Below are 21,689 nucleotides of genomic sequence, written 5' to 3'. Positions count from 1 at the left end.
AACTGGGAAGACAGTGCATCTTGACCTCCTCCCCTGGTAAACTGAAGACAGTTTGGATTCAGATGAAGGATATAGGATCCAGATTTATAATGTACCCTTGATTACCAGTTCCTGGTTTGGGGACTCTGGACATGACCCTGAACTTTTCTGAGCTTGGTTACTCATGTGTAAATCAGAGAAAATAAAACTATCTCCCGAGGTTACCAGGAAGAACAGAAATTACTGCTGTATGTAGTAGAATCGGGTATTATTGGTCTCGTACATTGTGAGCATCAGGGAGTAGCACAGGGCTATCCGTATATATTAGGCATTGTTACTAATCTACATTTCTATGGTCAGAAGCTGGGAGAGGGAAATAATTAAATGCAATGTGATCCATACACACAGGACAAGCAGAAATTCTTAGAACAGGTTAAATATTGATGTAACACTGTGATGGGCTTATTAGCCCCAGGAAACTCAAGGTCTAGCAACATAATAATTCAGTAAGGGGTTTGCCACTGGGGTCAGAACTAATCATAGTAAGGATGAGAGGTGTATTTTTGAGGACTAACTGTGTTCCAACATCCATTTTAATCCTTAGGACAACATTATGTGGTAGGTACTGTTATTTTGCCCCATTTACAGGTAAAAAAAAACCCAAAAAATCAAAAAGCACACAAAACACCTGAAACTCAGAGGCTACTGAACTTGCCCAGAAATACACAGTCAGTGAAGGAATGGGTCAAGATTCAAACCCAGGCACTCGAATTTCAGCACGTAACACCTACTAGGGAGTACTTGTCTAAGTGTTTCACATCTGCTTTCCAACCTAGTCCTCACAGTTACGCAGTTCTTTATTAAAAGGTACAGGATGGCTATCGTTATTTATTTTACACATAATAAATGCTCTTGGAGACGGTGTGGAGAAAAGGGAACCCTCCTACACTGTTGGTGGGACTGTAAATTGGTGCAACCACTACTGAGAACAGTATAGAGGTTCCTTAAAAACTAAAAACAGAGCTACCATATGATCCAGCAGTCCCACTCCTGGGCATATATCCAGAAAAGACTAAAACTGTAACTCAAAAAGATACATGCACCCCAGTGTTCATCGCAGCACTGTGTGTAATAGCCAAGACATGGAAGCAACCTAAATGTCCATCGATAAATGAATGGATAAAGAAGATGTGGTACATATATACAATGGAATATTACTCAGCCATTAAAAAGAATGAAATAATGCCATTTGCAGCAACATCAGACAGAGGATGACGAATATCATATATTGCTTATATGCAGAATCTAAAAAATAATACAAAGCAATCTATTTACAAAACAGAAACAGACTCACAGACATAGAAAACAAACTTATGGTTACCAAAGGGGAAAGGGATTGGGGGAGGGATAAATTAGGATTATGAGATTAACAGATAAAACCTACTATACATAAAAATAGATAAGCAGCAAAGATTTACTGTATAACACAGAGAAAAATATTCAATATCTTCTCATAACCTATAATGGAAAATAACCTGAATATACATATGTTTATATTTATGTAAAACCAAATATATATATATGTGTGTATCTATATATATATATATACATATAACTGAATCACTTTGCTGTACACCTGAAACTAACACAATATTGTAAATCAACTATACTTCAATTTTAAAAAGTACAGTTCTCACTGAGAAAGATAGAAGGTTTGCATATAAATTTTTCCTCAAATCCAGAAATACTGTCACTGCTGAAATAATAACAAACATCCAACCTACTTTTAGCTTCTCTCTCTCTCTCTCTCTCTCTCTCTATTATCTCTCTATCTCTATCTCTATCTATCTCTAGCTCCTCTTCCCCTCTCAGCTCCTATGCAGCTCCCGGCAATAGAATGTTACTGAGAGCTCCTTTACCATTCTTTTGCAGTGAGGTAAAGGACTGCCCCTGCAAAGACAAGGGTTAAAGCCACAGAGGACAGAGCACCAAGCATAGCAGAGTTTCTGCATTGGTCCAATACATCGAAAGATGAGGGTGACTGCCTGGAGTAAGGGGGTCAAGACCAGTGGTGTGCTGTAGGCAGCGCATACCAACTCAGAGCAGATGATTAAAGATAAACTATTTGAACTTACAATAAATTAATTATATAAAAAGGTAAAAATACTCAAAACTTATTGCTTCCTGATTGTTTATTACATCTTAGTACTATCTGTGTTCTTGAAGTTATTTACATCTTTTGTATCTGTATTGTGGAAATGTTATATAATGGTATGCAACTGCATATCTCTACTTAGGAGTGTATCCAGTGCCTTTACAATGGTAGCTGGCAACAGGCCGTGGTGGGGGTATTTACACCACACCATAGAGATCAGGAAATCAGGGTTTGATCTATTGTTATGTTGGTTGTCTAAAGCTTAGAAAGTGATGTAAAATATGTTTTTGTTTTTGTGGGGGTGTTTGTTTTGGCCGCGAGACTTGTGGGATGTTAGTTCCCTGACCAGGGATTGAACCCTGGGCCCGTGGCAGTCAAAATGCTGAGTCCTAACCACTGGACTGCCAGGGAATTACCTAAAATACGTTAATAATGCAGATTGAATTTAAATGTGTTTTGTTTCTGTAGCCATTACATTTCAGTATCTGAAAAACTATTGTCCAATTCAGTTAGGAAGTTGCTGGAGTCGTTAATGAATTCGGAAGTTCTGATATGTCTTCATCTCTCTTTGGGTTTTGTCTGACTCATTAACAGAAACAACTTAAAAACCAAAATTCATGTTAGAACTACACTTGGAGAGACACGTGTTAAGTATTTGCCAGTATTTATTGGGTCAATACCCTCAACTACCCGCCACCCCCCCCCCCAAATAACCTGGCCTCCCAGCACTGACCAGTGGCCCCAGAGCAGTGCAGGTGACATCGGAAGGGATGATTAGAGAAAATGAGCCATAAGACCTTGAAGCAAGGGGTGGGGGTGGGGTACAAATGGAGGAGGAAGGAGAAAATGATGAAGAGTGGGAGGAGTTAGGCCATTTCTATGAGTACACAAGTGTGAGAATATATATCTAATGTTTACTTTGGATTTGTTACAAACTTCAAAGCACGTTCTATGCAGATCCAAGGATATACATGTACACAAACGTACACACGCAGATAGATACTCAAGCATATTAATATGATAGATTTAATGAATTTTATTCATTCATTTTTAAGCAGGTTCAAGCATGGACTTAGCAGCCTGTATAGTGAATGTTCAAGAATTTTCAAAAACACTGGTTGGTTCTCTCCCCACTCCTTTGTACTCAGATGGTAAATACATCTTTCTGAATTTCTTACCACTGGCAAGAAATAGCTATATTTTAATTTATATACTTTCGAAATAAGTTTGAATTTTATGAAAAGCCAATAATAGTTCTACTTCAATGCCTGGTACATTGCAGGTGCTCTTAGTTTATACATACATAAATATTTATTGAATACTGATGTATCGGATGCTGTACTGAGCACTTGGGCTTTAGAAAGAATTGGTTAGGGTCCTTACCCTCAAAATGCTTGCAGAGAACAACAAACAAATACAATTTATGATTGGATATTGAGGCCAGAAGTCTGTTCCTCATGTGCATCACAGTCTCTCCAACTTCTAAGACATCATATACATTATTCCTTTCTCTGGAAAATTCTAGTTCCATTTTACACCTGACCAACTCCTATTTACTTGTTATGTCTCATATGGCAAGTCTCTTTCTTTGAAAGTCTATAGCTCGCTCCCATCTTGATCTGTGTTATCAGGACATCTTGAATTCCCCCATCACTGTGAGCACCTACCACAGTTTGTTGTAGTTTCTGTCTCCTCCAACAAGCTGCGAGCTTGGCAAGGACTGAGACCAGGTATAATCCCAGAGCCTACTTCAGGATGTCAATGAAAAAGTGTCGCTTGCCATAATCAGTAAACGAAGGATGTTGCAGCCATCAAGCCATCACATTACAGCCACCCCGTGGGAACTCAAGATAGAAAGAGGATGCCTACCATCAAACTCAGGATAGAAACAGGATGCCTACCATCAAACCATCAGCCACTGCAGCCACCCCCAAACAGTGCACCCTCAAGAGACTCAGCATGGGAAAACACAGGGTACCGGCCCTAGATAGCTGAGGTTCATATCAGAGGAATGATTTCAATGAGCCCAGACTTTTAAATCTTTCCATACATAGAAAAGCGCTAAATTCATTAACTTGAGATGTCTGGTTTTCTTTAATTAACAGTAATCTTTTGAAGTTCCAACTACCTGCTCTTTGTTGCGAAAACTCCTATATATCCTGGATCCTCTCTTACCTCCTTGGAGCAGTCTCTCAGAGCTATCTGACAGGCTGAGTCCCAGACTTAAGTCCTCAGTTTTGTCCGCCAAATAAAACATAATTCTCAGCTTTTAGGTTGTGCATTTTTTTCAGTCGACAAGGACATACCATACTAGTATGAGAAAAGGCACTCTGACAGCTGGAAGTCTGAGTTTATAGGATAAGGATAAAAAGCAGATAGAAATAATGCATCCACATCGTTTTCCTATTCACATGTCACAGGCAAAGCTGGATGAACAGACATGGCTAAAGACTGGAAATTTATTGATAGGGGTTCTTTTCTTAAGATACTAAACAGTGCAAGATCTCATTCAGCCAGGAAAAGAAAACTGAAAATAGAATCTGGAACAGTGATTTTGTGAAAGATTTCCTATTTCATGAGAAGAGACACACAGAAAGAGACAGGTCTTCCTTTTCTGCTTGATGCTGTTCTTCCTGGTTGTAATTCCTGGAACACTTATTGTAGAGGAAAGCATCCCACGCACTGGGGTTCTTTCCCAGAGACTCTGAGAAAGAAAGCATCACCCATTACCTTGGAATTTCTCAAGTGTCACAGCAGAGTCATCCAATAATGTGACATTACTTACAGTGTCCACCGGAGGGCGATAGGCTCCTACTGGTACCACCTTCTGTTGCATAATCTGCGAGGACTAACTTTAGTTACTTATAATATTAAGAATACATAACAAATTAAAGAAGTACAATAAAAGAAGCCCCTTCAATATATGTAAAGACCTAGAGGAAAAGATGTAAATGGCACCAATCCTGCCCCCACTCCCCATTTCCTTACCCATGGTCCCAGGGAAGACTGGATTCCCAGGGGTCCTAACACAGGGCACAGAGTTAATGGTCTTCTTAGGTTCCTTTGTATCTCATCTTGGAGAGAGCACAAAATTAGGAGATGACTATTATTTTTGTTTAAGCTCTTTATTGGAAAATAATTGCTTTACACTCTTGTACCAGCTATCTATTTTACATTTGGTAGTATATACACGTCTATGCTACTCTCTCACTTCGTCCCAGCTTCCCCTTCGCCCTCCGACCCCCCACCCCCCACCCCGTGTCCTCCAGTCCACTCTCTGTATCTGCATCTTTATGCTGGCCCTGTCACTGGGTTCATCAGTACCATTTTTTTTTTTTTTTTTAGCTTCCGTATATATGAGTTAGCATGCAGTATTTGTTTTTCTCTTTCTGGCTTACTTCACTCTGTATGACAGACTCTAGGTCTATCCACCTCATTACATATAGCTCCATTTCATTCCTTTCTATGGCTGAGTAATACTCCATTGTATATATATGCCACATCTTCTTTATCCATTCATCTGTTGATGCGCATTTAGGTTGCTTCCATGTCCTGGCTATTGTAAACAGTGCTGCAATGAACATTATGGTACATGTTGCTTTTTGGTTTATGGTTTTTTCTGGGTATATGCCCAGGAGTGGGATGACTGTCAGCGTTTTTCAATGGACTTATTCATCATCATCATCATCATCATCATTATCATCATAACAAAAAGCCTGAGCACACATTGGTTTGGGTACAATGAAAATGACAATTTTCCAGTCCAACCAGCAAGTCGTGGCTCTACTTTTTCAAGTCATCTTTTACATCACCCAGTTCTCACAAATCACTTGCAGATTGTTCATATGTTCTGTACGGTTATAGTGCTGTTGTGAACAGGATTATCTTTAGCAGTTGCATCTGGTATGTGGGACCACTATATCCATCAGTTTCCTAAACAGTTATTAGGACGTTTTCTGTTGCTTATACCTGTGTGTGTTCTAGGTAGGCAATCACATTTTCGCTGCTTAGACATAGGCGTTATTTTCAGCTATATTTATTTAATGTATTTTTATATACTCTGTTTAAGATTTTTTAGTGTTACATACCTCTGTGCTTATTTTTCAAATGATGTTGTCATTTGCTTGGTTTTGTTTTGGAGTCTGTCTCTGGATAGGGGTCAGGGAGACAGAAGAGTGACAGACGTCTGTGCACTGTATGCCGTTTGATGTTCTGAAATTCCTATCTTGTACATGTATTAAGTATTCATAGATAAATGCTTAGTAAGTAGAAAATATGTATTTCTATGTTGTAGATTATAAAATCAGCATTGATTTACATGTAGTTTCTTGATACCTGAGGTTTTTATCAAACATTAGGTGATGGGTGTCTTTTCATGCCCAATGATATGTATAAACATCATTGCTTAACAGGGAGATCAGCTCGGTGCTTTATGTTGACCTGGAGGGGTGGGATGGGGAGGGTGGGAGGGACGCTCAAGAGGGAGGGGATATATGTATACATATAGCTGACTCACTTTGTTGTACAGCAGAAACTAACACAACATTGTAAAGCAATTATAATCCAATAAAGATGTAAAAAAAATTTAAAAAACATCATTGCTTAATGGCTTCATAGAATTTAAATATATGGCTCTTCCATAACTTATTTAACCAACTTCTGATGGATATTTAGTTTTTTTCCAGTTTGTCACTAAGATAGTAATATTTCATGGGAGTAAAGTTCCAATAAATATCCTCAGTGTCTGCCACTTGGGTAAAAGGGTCTGGAGCTCTTTCAATTTGTCATTTTCTTGCTGTTTCTCTTCTGTACATATGTTTCATTAGATGGGCATACAGAATGCACTGAATTGCTTAACTTGACTTATCAACAAATTAAAACCCAACTCCGGGGAATTCCCTGGTGGCCCAGGGGTAAGGTCTCCTTGCTTTCACTGCTGAGGGCCAGGGTTCAATCCCTGGTCAGGGAATTAAGAACCTACAAGCTGTGCATGGTGCAGCCAAAAAATATTATAATAATAATAAAAGCATTTAAATCTATTTTTAAAAATAAATAAATAAAATCCAACTAAGTAGGTATGTTTCTGTGTATAAGTGCAAATACCATGACTGTGCCATCACACAGAGAAGCTATCATCCTTCCATTCCTACCCCTCATTTTTCTATCATCCCCCACCTAAACTGGAGGGAGGGAATTTATGACCTGGTTTCTCTAACATGTCCCCCTACTCCACAAGCTTCCTCCTTTGTTATTTGGAATAGCTTGTCCCAGTTCTTCACCATCTCGAGGTTGAGTTGAGCTAGAAAAGATAGAAAGGGAGGGAGAACATTAACTTACATATACACCCCAGGAGATTCCATCATCTTGGCGGTCAGAAAATACCAAATTGCACTTAGAGTTATACCGATGTGACATTCCATTACATGGATGGAATTAAGAGAGAGAGAAAAAAAAATGGCTCAAAACTTCATGCTTATACCACATTAGTGCTTTTGCACAAAGAAATGTGTACATATAATTTTTCTCTTTTCCTCAGAGTAGCTTTTCTTTCAAAGTGAATGTTGACTATTTTCTGCTTTTCTATGCCATGTGCAAATCATTCATGAGTTTATTTGGTTAAAAACCCATGTTCAAGAGTTTCAGGCAGCATTGTTAAGCTGGCATATAATGTATGTGTCCTGGGCTAGTCTGAGAATGAAAGTAAGAAACTGTTGTGTTTGTGAAAAGGGATGAGAGGAAGTGCTATAACCTGACACTGAACAAGCTGTTGGGGCAAGAGGATGACCTCCCAGGTGTCTGGGGATGGGGAATCAGAGGGAAAGAAAAGTGATAAGCAGCTTAGACCCAGTGAAGAACAATGGGGAAAGGACAGACGTATTTAAGGAAGTTTTTAAAGTGTCTGGCACAGGCTGTGTGATCTCGATGTTTTTCTCCCTGTCTCCAAAGAAGGCCTCAATGTTGCTTCATGTGTTAGCTGTCTTCTCTTCTATTGCACAAAAAATATAATACACTTTAAAATTGTATATGAAATGTTTGTCCATGTACTGGTAAAGTCATCTCGGACACTTACAGTGGTCTGAGTGTCATGCTTTAGGCATCTCTTACTTCAAGGAAAGAGCAAGGACTTGGCATTTGGCCCTGGGCTGAAATCCCAAGTCTTCCACCTACTGACATCCGGCTTTGTAAAATCGGGAAAAAACCCATATTCAGCTTCACTGTAGAGTTTAAATGAGGTCATGCATATAATCTTCTGGCACAGTGACTAACACCTAGCAAGCACACAATAAGAATTTGCTATGACTGTTCCTGTAATTATATCAAGACATTGGTAAGAGGAATCAATGATCATGATTGTCCTCATTTCTAGGATCCAGATAATTTCATACACATTCTCTCAGATGCTATTTTTGGCCACTTAAAGTGAGAGTCAGAGCAGTCCAGTGATGGGGTAGGAGTAATAGGCTACAAGTCTGGAGGATGCTAGATGTTCTTTCCCATTTTAATGGACTCATCAGACAACATACATCGCTTCTTCACTGTCCTTTCAGACATTCTCCTGTCTGCATTCATCCAAGGCACTAACAGAGGAATCACCTCAGATAAAACCTCATCCTACCCAACTCATACCTTATTCTCTCTCCATCTTTATTCCATTTTATGCTTACTGGGTACCTAGCACTGCTAGCCACGCAACAATAGAGTACAGCCACTATGGAAAACAGTTTGGAGGTTCCTTAAAAAACTAAAAATAGAACTACCATATGATCCAGTCATCCCACTCCTGGGCATATACCCAGAAAAAACCATAAACCAAAAAGCAATATGTACCATAATGTTCATTGCAGCACTGTTTACAATAGCCAGGACATGGAAGCAACCTAAATGCGCATCAACAGATGAATGGATGAAGAAGATGTGGCATATATATACAATGGAGTATTACTCAGCCATAGAAAGGAATGAAATGGAGCTATATGTAATGAGGTGGATAGACCTAGAGTCTGTCATACAGAGTGAAGTAAGCCAGAAAGAGAAAAACAAATACTGCATGCTAACTCATATATACGGAAGCTAAAAAAAAAAAAAAAAAATTGTACTGATGAACCCAGTGACAGGGCCAGCATAAAGATGCAGATACAGAGAGTGGACTGGAGGACACGGGGTGGGGGGTGGGGGGTCGGAGGGCGAAGGGGAAGCTGGGACGAAGTGAGAGAGTAGCATAGACGTGTATATACTACCAAATGTAAAATAGATAGCTGGTACAAGAGTGTAAAGCAATTATTTTCCAATAAAGAGCTTAAACAAAAATAATAGTCATCTCCTAATTTTGTGCTCTCTCCAAGATGAGATACAAAGGAACCTAAGAAGACCATTAACTCTGTGCCCTGTGTTAGGACCCCTGGGAATCCAGTCTTCCCTGGGACCATGGGTAAGGAAATGGGGAGTGGGGGCAGGATTGGTGCCATTTACATCTTTTCCTCTAGGTCTTTACATATATTGAAGGGGCTTCTTTTATTGTACTTCTTTAATTTGTTATGTATTCTTAATATTATAAGTAACTAAAGTTAGTCCTCGCAGATTATGCAACAGAAGGTGGTACCAGTAGGAGCCTATCGCCCTCCGGTGGACACTGTAAGTAATGTCACATTATTGGATGACTCTGCTGTGACACTTGAGAAATTCCAAGGTAATGGGTGATGCTTTCTTTCTCAGAGTCTCTGGGAAAGAACCCCAGTGCGTGGGATGCTTTCCTCTACAATAAGTGTTCCAGGAATTACAACCAGGAAGAACAGCATCAAGCAGAAAAGGAAGACCTGTCTCTTTCTGTGTGTCTCTTCTCATGAAATAGGAAATCTTTCACAAAATCACTGTTCCAGATTCTATTTTCAGTTTTCTTTTCCTGGCTGAATGAGATCTTGCACTGTTTAGTATCTTAAGAAAAGAACCCCTATCAATAAATTTCCAGTCTTTAGCCATGTCTGTTCATCCAGCTTTGCCTGTGACATGTGAATAGGAAAACGATGTGGATGCATTATTTCTATCTGCTTTTTATCCTTATCCTATAAACTCAGACTTCCAGCTGTCAGAGTGCCTTTTCTCATACTAGTATGGTATGTCCTTGTCGACTGAAAAAAATGCACAACCTAAAAGCTGAGAATTATGTTTTATTTGGCGGACAAAACTGAGGACTTAAGTCTGGGACTCAGCCTGTCAGATAGCTCTGAGAGACTGCTCCAAGGAGGTAAGAGAGGATCCAGGATATATAGGAGTTTTCGCAACAAAGAGCAGGTAGTTGGAACTTCAAAAGATTACTGTTAATTAAAGAAAACCAGACATCTCAAGTTAATGAATTTAGCGCTTTTCTATGTATGGAAAGATTTAAAAGTCTGGGCTCATTGAAATCATTCCTCTGATATGAACCTCAGCTATCTAGGGCCGGTACCCTGTGTTTTCCCATGCTGAGTCTCTTGAGGGTGCACTGTTTGGGGGTGGCTGCAGTGGCTGATGGTTTGATGGTAGGCATCCTGTTTCTATCCTGAGTTTGATGGTAGGCATCCTCTTTCTATCTTGAGTTCCCATGGGGTGGCTGTAATGTGATGGCTTGATGGCTGCAACATCCTTCGTTTACTGATTATGGCAAGCGACACTTTTTCATTGACATCCTGAAGTAGGCTCTGGGATTATACCTGGTCTCAGTCCTTGCCAAGCTCGCAGCTTGTTGGAGGAGACAGAAACTACAACAAACTGTGGTAGGTGCTCACAGTGATGGGGGAATTCAAGATGTCCTGATAACACAGATCAAGATGGGAGCGAGCTATAGACTTTCAAAGAAAGAGACTTGCCATATGAGACATAACAAGTAAATAGGAGTTGGTCAGGTGTAAAATGGAACTAGAATTTTCCAGAGAAAGGAATAATGTATATGATGTCTTAGAAGTTGGAGAGACTGTGATGCACATGAGGAACAGACTTCTGGCCTCAATATCCAATCATAAATTGTATTTGTTTGTTGTTCTCTGCAAGCATTTTGAGGGTAAGGACCCTAACCAATTCTTTCTAAAGCCCAAGTGCTCAGTACAGCATCCGATACATCAGTATTCAATAAATATTTATGTATGTATAAACTAAGAGCACCTGCAATGTACCAGGCATTGAAGTAGAACTATTATTGGCTTTTCATAAAATTCAAACTTATTTCGAAAGTATATAAATTAAAATATAGCTATTTCTTGCCAGTGGTAAGAAATTCAGAAAGATGTATTTACCATCTGAGTACAAAGGAGTGGGGAGAGAACCAACCAGTGTTTTTGAAAATTCTTGAACATTCACTATACAGGCTGCTAAGTCCATGCTTGAACCTGCTTAAAAATGAATGAATAAAATTCATTAAATCTATCATATTAATATGCTTGAGTATCTATCTGCGTGTGTACGTTTGTGTACATGTATATCCTTGGATCTGCATAGAACGTGCTTTGAAGTTTGTAACAAATCCAAAGTGAACATTAGATATATATTCTCACACTTGTGTACTCATAGAAATGGCCTAACTCCTCCCACTCTTCATCATTTTCTCCTTCCTCCTCCATTTGTACCCCACCCCCACCCCTTGCTTCAAGGTCTTATGGCTCATTTTCTCTAATCATCCCTTCCGATGTCACCTGCACTGCTCTGGGGCCACTGGTCAGTGCTGGGAGGCCAGGTTATTTGGGGGGGGGGGTGGCGGGTAGTTGAGGGTATTGACCCAATAAATACTGGCAAATACTTAACACGTGTCTCTCCAAGTGTAGTTCTAACATGAATTTTGGTTTTTAAGTTGTTTCTGTTAATGAGTCAGACAAAACCCAAAGAGAGATGAAGACATATCAGAACTTCCGAATTCATTAACGACTCCAGCAACTTCCTAACTGAATTGGACAATAGTTTTTCAGATACTGAAATGTAATGGCTACAGAAACAAAACACATTTAAATTCAATCTGCATTATTAACGTATTTTAGGTAATTCCCTGGCAGTCCAGTGGTTAGGACTCAGCATTTTGACTGCCACGGGCCCAGGGTTCAATCCCTGGTCAGGGAACTAACATCCCACAAGTCTCGCGGCCAAAACAAACACCCCCACAAAAACAAAAACATATTTTACATCACTTTCTAAGCTTTAGACAACCAACATAACAATAGATCAAACCCTGATTTCCTGATCTCTATGGTGTGGTGTAAATACCCCCACCACGGCCTGTTGCCAGCTACCATTGTAAAGGCACTGGATACACTCCTAAGTAGAGATATGCAGTTGCATACCATTATATAACATTTCCACAATACAGATACAAAAGATGTAAATAACTTCAAGAACACAGATAGTACTAAGATGTAATAAACAATCAGGAAGCAATAAGTTTTGAGTATTTTTACCTTTTTATATAATTAATTTATTGTAAGTTCAAATAGTTTATCTTTAATCATCTGCTCTGAGTTGGTATGCGCTGCCTACAGCACACCACTGGTCTTGACCCCCTTACTCCAGGCAGTCACCCTCATCTTTCGATGTATTGGACCAATGCAGAAACTCTGCTATGCTTGGTGCTCTGTCCTCTGTGGCTTTAACCCTTGTCTTTGCAGGGGCAGTCCTTTACCTCACTGCAAAAGAATGGTAAAGGAGCTCTCAGTAACATTCTATTGCCGGGAGCTGCATAGGAGCTGAGAGGGGAAGAGGAGCTAGAGATAGATAGAGATAGAGATAGAGAGATAATAGAGAGAGAGAGAGAGAGAGAGAGAAGCTAAAAGTAGGTTGGATGTTTGTTATTATTTCAGCAGTGACAGTATTTCTGGATTTGAGGAAAAATTTATATGCAAACCTTCTATCTTTCTCAGTGAGAACTGTACTTTTTAAAATTGAAGTATAGTTGATTTACAATATTGTGTTAGTTTCAGGTGTACAGCAAAGTGATTCAGTTATATGTATATATATATATATAGATACACACATATATATATATTTGGTTTTACATAAATATAAACATATGTATATTCAGGTTATTTTCCATTATAGGTTATGAGAAGATATTGAATATTTTTCTCTGTGTTATACAGTAAATCTTTGCTGCTTATCTATTTTTATGTATAGTAGGTTTTATCTGTTAATCTCATAATCCTAATTTATCCCTCCCCCAATCCCTTTCCCCTTTGGTAACCATAAGTTTGTTTTCTATGTCTGTGAGTCTGTTTCTGTTTTGTAAATAGATTGCTTTGTATTATTTTTTAGATTCTGCATATAAGCAATATATGATATTCGTCATCCTCTGTCTGATGTTGCTGCAAATGGCATTATTTCATTCTTTTTAATGGCTGAGTAATATTCCATTGTATATATGTACCACATCTTCTTTATCCATTCATTTATCGATGGACATTTAGGTTGCTTCCATGTCTTGGCTATTACACACAGTGCTGCGATGAACACTGGGGTGCATGTATCTTTTTGAATTACAGTTTTAGTCTTTTCTGGATATATGCCCAGGAGTGGGACTGCTGGATCATATGGTAGCTCTGTTTTTAGTTTTTAAGGAACCTCTATACTGTTCTCAGTAGTGGTTGCACCAATTTACAGTCCCACCAACAGTGTAGGAGGGTTCCCTTTTCTCCACACCGTCTCCAAGAGCATTTATTATGTGTAAAATAAATAACGATAGCCATCCTGTACCTTTTAATAAAGAACTGCGTAACTGTGAGGACTAGGTTGGAAAGCAGATGTGAAACACTTAGACAAGTACTCCCTAGTAGGTGTTACGTGCTGAAATTCGAGTGCCTGGGTTTGAATCTTGACCCATTCCTTCACTGACTGTGTATTTCTGGGCAAGTTCAGTAGCCTCTGAGTTTCAGGTGTTTTGTGTGCTTTTTGATTTTTTGGGTTTTTTTTACCTGTAAATGGGGCAAAATAACAGTACCTACCACATAATGTTGTCCTAAGGATTAAAATGGATGTTGGAACACAGTTAGTCCTCAAAAATACACCTCTCATCCTTACTATGATTAGTTCTGACCCCAGTGGCAAACCCCTTACTGAATTATTATGTTGCTAGACCTTGAGTTTCCTGGGGCTAATAAGCCCATCACAGTGTTACATCAATATTTAACCTGTTCTAAGAATTTCTGCTTGTCCTGTGTGTATGGATCACATTGCATTTAATTATTTCCCTCTCCCAGCTTCTGACCATAGAAATGTAGATTAGTAACAATGCCTAATATATACGGATAGCCCTGTGCTACTCCCTGATGCTCACAATGTACGAGACCAATAATACCCGATTCTACTACATACAGCAGTAATTTCTGTTCTTCCTGGTAACCTCGGGAGATAGTTTTATTTTCTCTGATTTACACATGAGTAACCAAGCTCAGAAAAGTTCAGGGTCATGTCCAGAGTCCCCAAACCAGGAACTGGTAATCAAGGGTACATTATAAATCTGGATCCTATATCCTTCATCTGAATCCAAACTGTCTTCAGTTTACCAGGGGAGGAGGTCAAGATGCACTGTCTTCCCAGTTGGGCTATAGGATCATGAAAGGCAGAGAACATGATTTAGCATTCTTTTGTGCCCCTGGTACCCAATTTGATTTTAAGCCCACCGTAGGTATATGTGAAATAGCTGTTGAGTAAACAAGTGACTCAGTTTGTATTAAAATCTGACATGACAAGACTGCATCCATAATGATATCACAGCTAGAGAAAGAATGTGTCCGTCAAAAGTACTCTCCACTAAAGAGTTTTTCTGTTCTCAGAAGCCATGCGAGCTGGTGAAGGAGACTTGGGGCACTGGCTATTCAATCAGATATTTGTTCCAAAAAATCAGGGTTCCTGATATGATTTTACTTGCACAATCATGCTTCTAATTTGAAAATATCACTTGCCGTTAATTGCATGTATAACAATAAATAAAATAAATAACAGAGTATTATGCTATTTACTATCATTCATTTAATTCCTTTGCAATGTGCCAAGACCTACCTTGCTATGGTCATTAATCCTCAAGGAGCGCTGTTAAGTGAGCATGGCTATGTATTTTGCGTTTATTTTCTGCCTCCTTGAACTAGAATAAAGCTTCAATAGAGGAAGGGCATTGCCAGTTTTCTTCACTGCTGAATCCCGTCACCTACAGGGGTGCCTAGTCATATTAAATGAATAATACATACTTGTTACATGAATAATCTGATCGATGAACCAGCTTTGGACACAAGGTCCATCCTAAACAAGGGTGAATTCTGAATTCTGAGTAGCATGGAACGTGGCCAAGTCAAGCTGCAGGGAGTCCCAGGGTCTAGCAAAACCAGTACAACCAAGGGTGCATGCTGCCTGTTTTAGGCAGACCTCGGAAGGAATTCTGCCTCTCTCACTTGCAAGTTGTGTGGCATTAGCATTGTTTTAGGAATACTCTTAGCCTGGTATCTCCTCTGCATAGTTGTATAAAATTCACAAAAGCTCTCATTCATTTATTCAAGAAGCATTTATCAAATGTCCTCTATGTACCAGGTACCTGTCATGGGTGCTGGGAATAAAAAGAGGAATAAATACATTTCCTTGCCTCTGGAAGGTCACAGCAGTGAGACAGACCTAAGTTACCACTGTTTACGGCGCAATGGGATCAGGGCTCTGACAGGGATATTATAGCATACCACTGGCAGATGGAGTAAAAGAAGCTGCTGCTGTTCACATCCTTCCCATCTCTCTGGTAATAAAGCCATAGACCTCTAAAAGGCCTCCAACCTGCCTCTTGAATCATCTGTGTATAAAATTTAACATGGCAGAGAGAGTAACAAATTATTTCTGACTCGGCTCCATCCAAGTGTGGCTCAAAAACTCAAATGACAGCAAAAGTCATAATGGAGCAAAATATACTTTCCTGTGTGGAGATGGCCATCAATGTTGGCATATGCGAAGTTTCCATAGACCTCTAGGACACAGGAAAGAAACTCCAAGATATACAAGAAAGAATCTTCAAGGTAAGCATCGTCAGTTCGGAGCAGAAGCAGCTGAAACCTGGCTCAGAAAAATAGCGCGAGAAACTAGACACAGTGGCTCCACTGGGCTGGACATAGTTCTGGGAATGTTCAGGGCACAGAGATGACTCAGAAAAGGCCCCTGCCCTCTGAGAACCTACAGTCTAACAATACAGAAACATAAACAGATCATCTCAAACTGTTGATTTTTTTTCTTTCCGGGCTACTCTGAGAGGTATTTATCAATACCCGCCCCCTGCCTTCTACAGACGAGGAAACAGGCTGAAAGGTATTAGGTAACTTTGGGTGGTAAGCGATGGAGCTGGGACCCACATCCAGGTTTGTCGGTTTCCAAAGCCAGAGCTTTATCCACTCACTATGACATGTCACTTACATTATACTCGCTGAGTTACCTGTCCTTCCTGATGAGACATGCATTATGCTTTCTGATAGGGTCCACACGTGCAAAATCTAGGCACCCATCGGGGAAGAGTATCCCTGTGAAGTGCTAGGTTAAATCTCAAAATTGCTGCTCTGAAACCAACAGGCCTGAAACCAACAACCTTTCTCTACAGTGAGTCAGGAAAGAGAAGGCACCATGGAAGTGACAGCAGAGTGAGGGGCAGTGTACGTTTAAGTCCTGAATTAAAAGTGATGACACTGTTATAGGTAGGAGCTTGGACCACTAGTGCTGAGAACTGACTACACCACTATGTCCCTGACCAAGTTAAGCCTTTTTACAGCCTGATCACATTTGCCCACCCCTCAGCCTGGTGTTTAGAAGCCTTACTCTGTTTCCAGTGCCTCTTCTTCCTAACCCGGTCAGAGCCCTTGTCAAATGTTTGGCGAAGACACTTCCGTACGACAGTCCGTCCACTAGACTAGAAGTGTTTGTAGCCTTGGCTTGGTTCCTCTCCATGTCTAGAAAGCCCAGTTGTGGTACACACAGGTGCTAAGTAAACGTTTATTGTGTGACCCATGCCTCAGTAAAGGATAGCTGTTATCCCACCACTGTACTCAAACTTCCTTTCACTTCAAAGGAGATTTGTGGTTTTCATCATTACCCCGTGTTTAGCACCCTCCAGACCTTCCCCTCCTGACTTAGTTGCTTCTTAATGAATCCTGGACAATTTGTTATCATCCTATCCACTAATATGGCCTCAGGGTGAGAGCACCTTAGATGACTTACCAAAACTTCCTCAATTACAAACTCTGTTCTACACAATGAGTCTTCAATAAATCTTTGTCGGGTGAATAAACTGCGGAATTCATACAAGCCTAACAATTGTATTATTTTATTTGAGAACTTAAATTCATAAACAGAATTTTGAAAGAATTAAATCCTGGCAGAATTAAATTCATCAACCTAATGATTAGCGAAACTCTCAATATACGTGAACATTTTCACACTCACAAGGAGATAACTCTCCCGGTTTTCCTCCTACTCCTTTGGCCACTCGTCTTCAATCAATTTAATCTTGTTCTCCCTGCTGTACTGGGTAAAGACTTCTAACTCATCTCCAGTAGTCCCGTTTTTATGCTGTCCTCCCATGCATGCATTGGCCTCCCCCAGGAAATCCAGACTGAAATATAGTAAGCCTCATCAAATGTTTGTTGAAACCTCTCTTCCAATCTAGAAGTAGTAAAGTTGGTGCCACAACTTGGCTGCTGTGCATTAGGTGCCAAGTTTTCTATTGCGCTGTGAGGTACTGGGGGAGAGGCGAATTCTGACCAACTTTTCGGTGTCATCTTTCATTGTTGCCAGCAGTCCATACTGCAGGGCAGAAGTTCGGTTAGCATTTCTCAGAACTCAGTCATTCATTCCCCACTTTTAAGACTGCTGACAAATCTGGATGCCACTGTGCTGGTTTTTTCTAATATTTTCAGGAAAACTGAGTGACTTTTAAGACTTTTAAGGCATTTTAAGAAAAATCATGGTAACGCAAAGATAACTATAAAAATAAATACAATATGCGCACCACACGAAGAGTAGCCCCCGTTTGCCGCAACCAGAGAAAGCCCGCATGCAGCGATGAAGACCCAATGCAGCCAATAAATAAAATAGATTAAAAATAACATAAAAATTGAAAAACATAAATACAAGAAAATGTTTAGGAGGTTTCTTTTTTACATTTTCATTTCAAATTTTAAACTGAAATAAAAAGAGTGTAATGACTAGATGCCCACACTACTTAATATTAATACATATGAAAATATGTATCCTCTCACCTAATTCTCATAAGACAACTCAGAATGCATAATACCACTTCCGTTTTTCAAGCCGAGCAAACTGAGATCTGAGAAGCTGGGAGACACACACAAAGTAAGAGAAGTGCTGTGTCACAGACTTAGGATGGAAACCCACAGTCATACGATGCCAAGGCCCACAAAGACTGCTGAGCAGGCCATGCCGGCGCTCCTCAGCTTAATTATCTACCAACAATTATCTACCTTTCCTTTTCTCTCTGACACCGTTTTATGGAGTATACATCCCATCTCCTGTCAATACTATCAGCCAGTTTATCATCCCTGAGACATCGCCCCAGATCCTGTGGCAAAATGTCCAGAACACCCAGTGAGATTCTTCCTGAAATGTAGTTATGTTTCCTGTCTGTTGGGGACAGGGTAATTTATTTGAACACTTTCTGAGAGGGAAAAGTCATTGCTGTTTACAGTTGTCCTGGTGTCTTCTAAAAAACTGGATCCTGAGGAGAGTCCTTTATTGCAGAAATGGTTTCTGGTAGAAAGAATGCAAATCAGAAGCTTAGAGTTGACTTCTGGAAAAACACACGATGGAGGGGAAGGAAGGAGGGGCAGTTTCTATTCCTGGAGAATCAAGAAGTCTGATAAGGGGTGGAGGATTGAGAGGGAGAGGGAGTGGCGGGGCGGGGCGGGGGGTGGGGGGAGAAACTGGGCAATTGCCAATTAATGAAGAAACCTGGGAGAAAGAACGGAGCTATTTAGAGGAAATTTTATGGTGATATTCCATGAAGTGTGTAATGTCAACGCACTCCCCATCATCCCACCAAGGCCTTGAAGTGGCTGTGATATGCTATATGTTTACTGCCAAATAAAACACATATATTACTATTAAATTTTGTTTTTGGCCGTGCCACACCTGCGCCCCCTGTGGTGGAAGCGTGGAGTTTAGTTTTGCTTTCAAAAATTTATTTATTTTTATTTATTGGCTCTTTCTCTAGTTGCGGCGAGTGGGGGCTACTGTTCCTTGTGGTGCACAGGCTTCTCCTTGCCGTGGCTTCTCTTGTTGCGGAGCACGGGCTCTAGGCACGTGGGCTTCAGTAGTTGCGGCACACAGGCTCAATAGCTGTGGCTCGCGGGCTCTAGAGCGCAGGCTCACTCGTTGTGGCGCACGGGCTTAGTTGCTCCGTGGCATGTGGGATCTTCCCAGACCAGGGATCGAACCCGTGTCCCCTGCACTGGCAGGCAGATTCTTAACCACTGCGCCACCAGGGAAGTCCGGAAGCACGGAGTCTTAACCACTGGACCGCCAGGGGATCCTTACTATTAAATTTTTAATGCCCAAGTAGCTCTAAAATTGTTCTGGGTGTCACCAGTTTTTGGTGTTCCACACTTTTGAGAGCTCTTACTTTCAGGAAAGAGAAAGTTAGGCCTGGATTGAAAAGTTACACCTGAAAGTGGTGGAACAGGTGAGCAAACAGTTAACAATCTTGTCTAGAATGAGCCACTTTGCATTTCACAGCCCGAGATAATCCCTCAGTCCTAGATTATGGCATCCTTTACGTAGAGTTGCTGAATAGCACGTGCCATTCCTGGAAGAACATTCACACCGTGCCTCTGTTGGCCACGCATGAGTGTGGAAGGAAGCATGCCAGGACCCCAGGAGTCTTCAGACCAGGGATGGGGGGAATAAGGCCAGGGGCAGGATCATCACCATTTCTATCTTATCTTTTTGTCCATACTACTAAATCCTGGACCTATTTTACACGTATGTGCTCTGTGCCATGAGGACTTATAATAAGTAATAGGCTGTAAGTGATTCACATTTACTCTCACTGGAAAATGGCAAATGATAGCAGCAGTGGAGTAGCGACCTCCAGTGGATATTGGAGGGAAGTGTACAATCCTGGCTAGGTTCCTTGGGAAGCCAGAGTTTTGGCTGGCTCCTTTTCAGCAAGTCTAAAAAGATTCCCGGAAGCTGGCAGATAGATGGTGTCTGTCTCAGGGGGTCCAAGCACTGAGCCTTCTGACACCAAAAGATACTTCAGTTATGACGCTTTCCTCTGCAATAAGAGTTCCAGGCATCAGGTCTAGGCACAAAACTACATTCAGCAGAAAAAGGCCACTCTCTCCTGTATGTCTTTTCTGAGGAGCAAGAAAACCCTCCACAGAAATCCAAAATTCTATTTCCAACTTCATTTTTCTGAGCCTGAATAAGATCTTGGTCCACCTGGGATATTAGTACTGAGCTTCCATCATCTTCCACCCACTAAAACTTTAACTCTCATTTTTGTGTCCTTTCCAACGGCTCTAATCTGTGCTGAATCATGAGGAAATGATGGGGCAAAGTTTCTGTATTGGTTTTTGAGATTCGCAAAACTGCCTGCCAGGCACAGTGTTAGATTCTGGGATGCAAAAATGAGCAAGGCAGACAGCGTTTGTGATTTCTGCTAAAAGAGACAGAAAAGAAAGAAGAAACTTTAGTAAAGTGTGTTAAGTGCTCTCTGACATACAAGACATTCAGGATACTCTGACACCACACGGGATGCAAATTCCTCCAAGTTTAGGGTGGCCTCCTAAAGAGATTTTTAAGCTGAGACCTAAGGAGACAGTAAAAGACAGACAGACAGGTGTGAGAGGGGCCGAGTTTTCCAGATAGTGGGAACAGCATACCTGAGGCCCTGAAAGTCAGAGAGAGCTTGGTTGGCACACGGAACAGACTTCTCCCCTAGCTCTGATATCAGTACACTGAGCTTGTTTGCTTACACAGCAGCCCTTCCTCCCCATATGCACACCATATCATGAGAATCCTGTTATATTTTGATTTTTTGAGTCTCAAGTGCCCTAATCCTGGAATGAGAACTGGGTGGGAGGGGCTAGGGACCCAGTGCGGGATGGGAAACTTAACATATACCTTCTGCTATTTGCTGATTTTTTAATTCTGTGAAAGACTTATAATTAGAAATAAAACAATCAAATATGTGAGTTGTTCACATGGTAGCAAACATAAACATAGCAAAATGCACATAAAAATGGCGAAATATAGCATCTATAATGCCTTCACTCAGAGATGTCCACAGTCAGCCATGATTGTGTATCTTTCCAAACTTCACACACACAACACACACACACACACACACACACACATTTCTCAAAAGCTGCTTTTTTTCATTTGGCTTTAGAAGATGAATATATTTTTATGTCAAGTAATATATGCCTGCATCATCATCTTGAATGTGTCCATGATATCCAATTTCATGGTTATAATATAATTCATTTAATCACCACCCACACTGATAAACATTTAAGTTCTTTTTCTGGTTGTCTATGGTTACAGTGCTAACTCCAAAGAGCAAGGT

Source organism: Hippopotamus amphibius, chromosome X, assembly GCF_030028045.1.
Source record: "Hippopotamus amphibius kiboko isolate mHipAmp2 chromosome X, mHipAmp2.hap2, whole genome shotgun sequence".
Taxonomy (NCBI): domain Eukaryota; kingdom Metazoa; phylum Chordata; class Mammalia; order Artiodactyla; family Hippopotamidae; genus Hippopotamus; species Hippopotamus amphibius.
The sequence above is the reverse complement of the archived record's forward strand: the minus strand, read 5'-3'. Positions refer to the sequence as shown.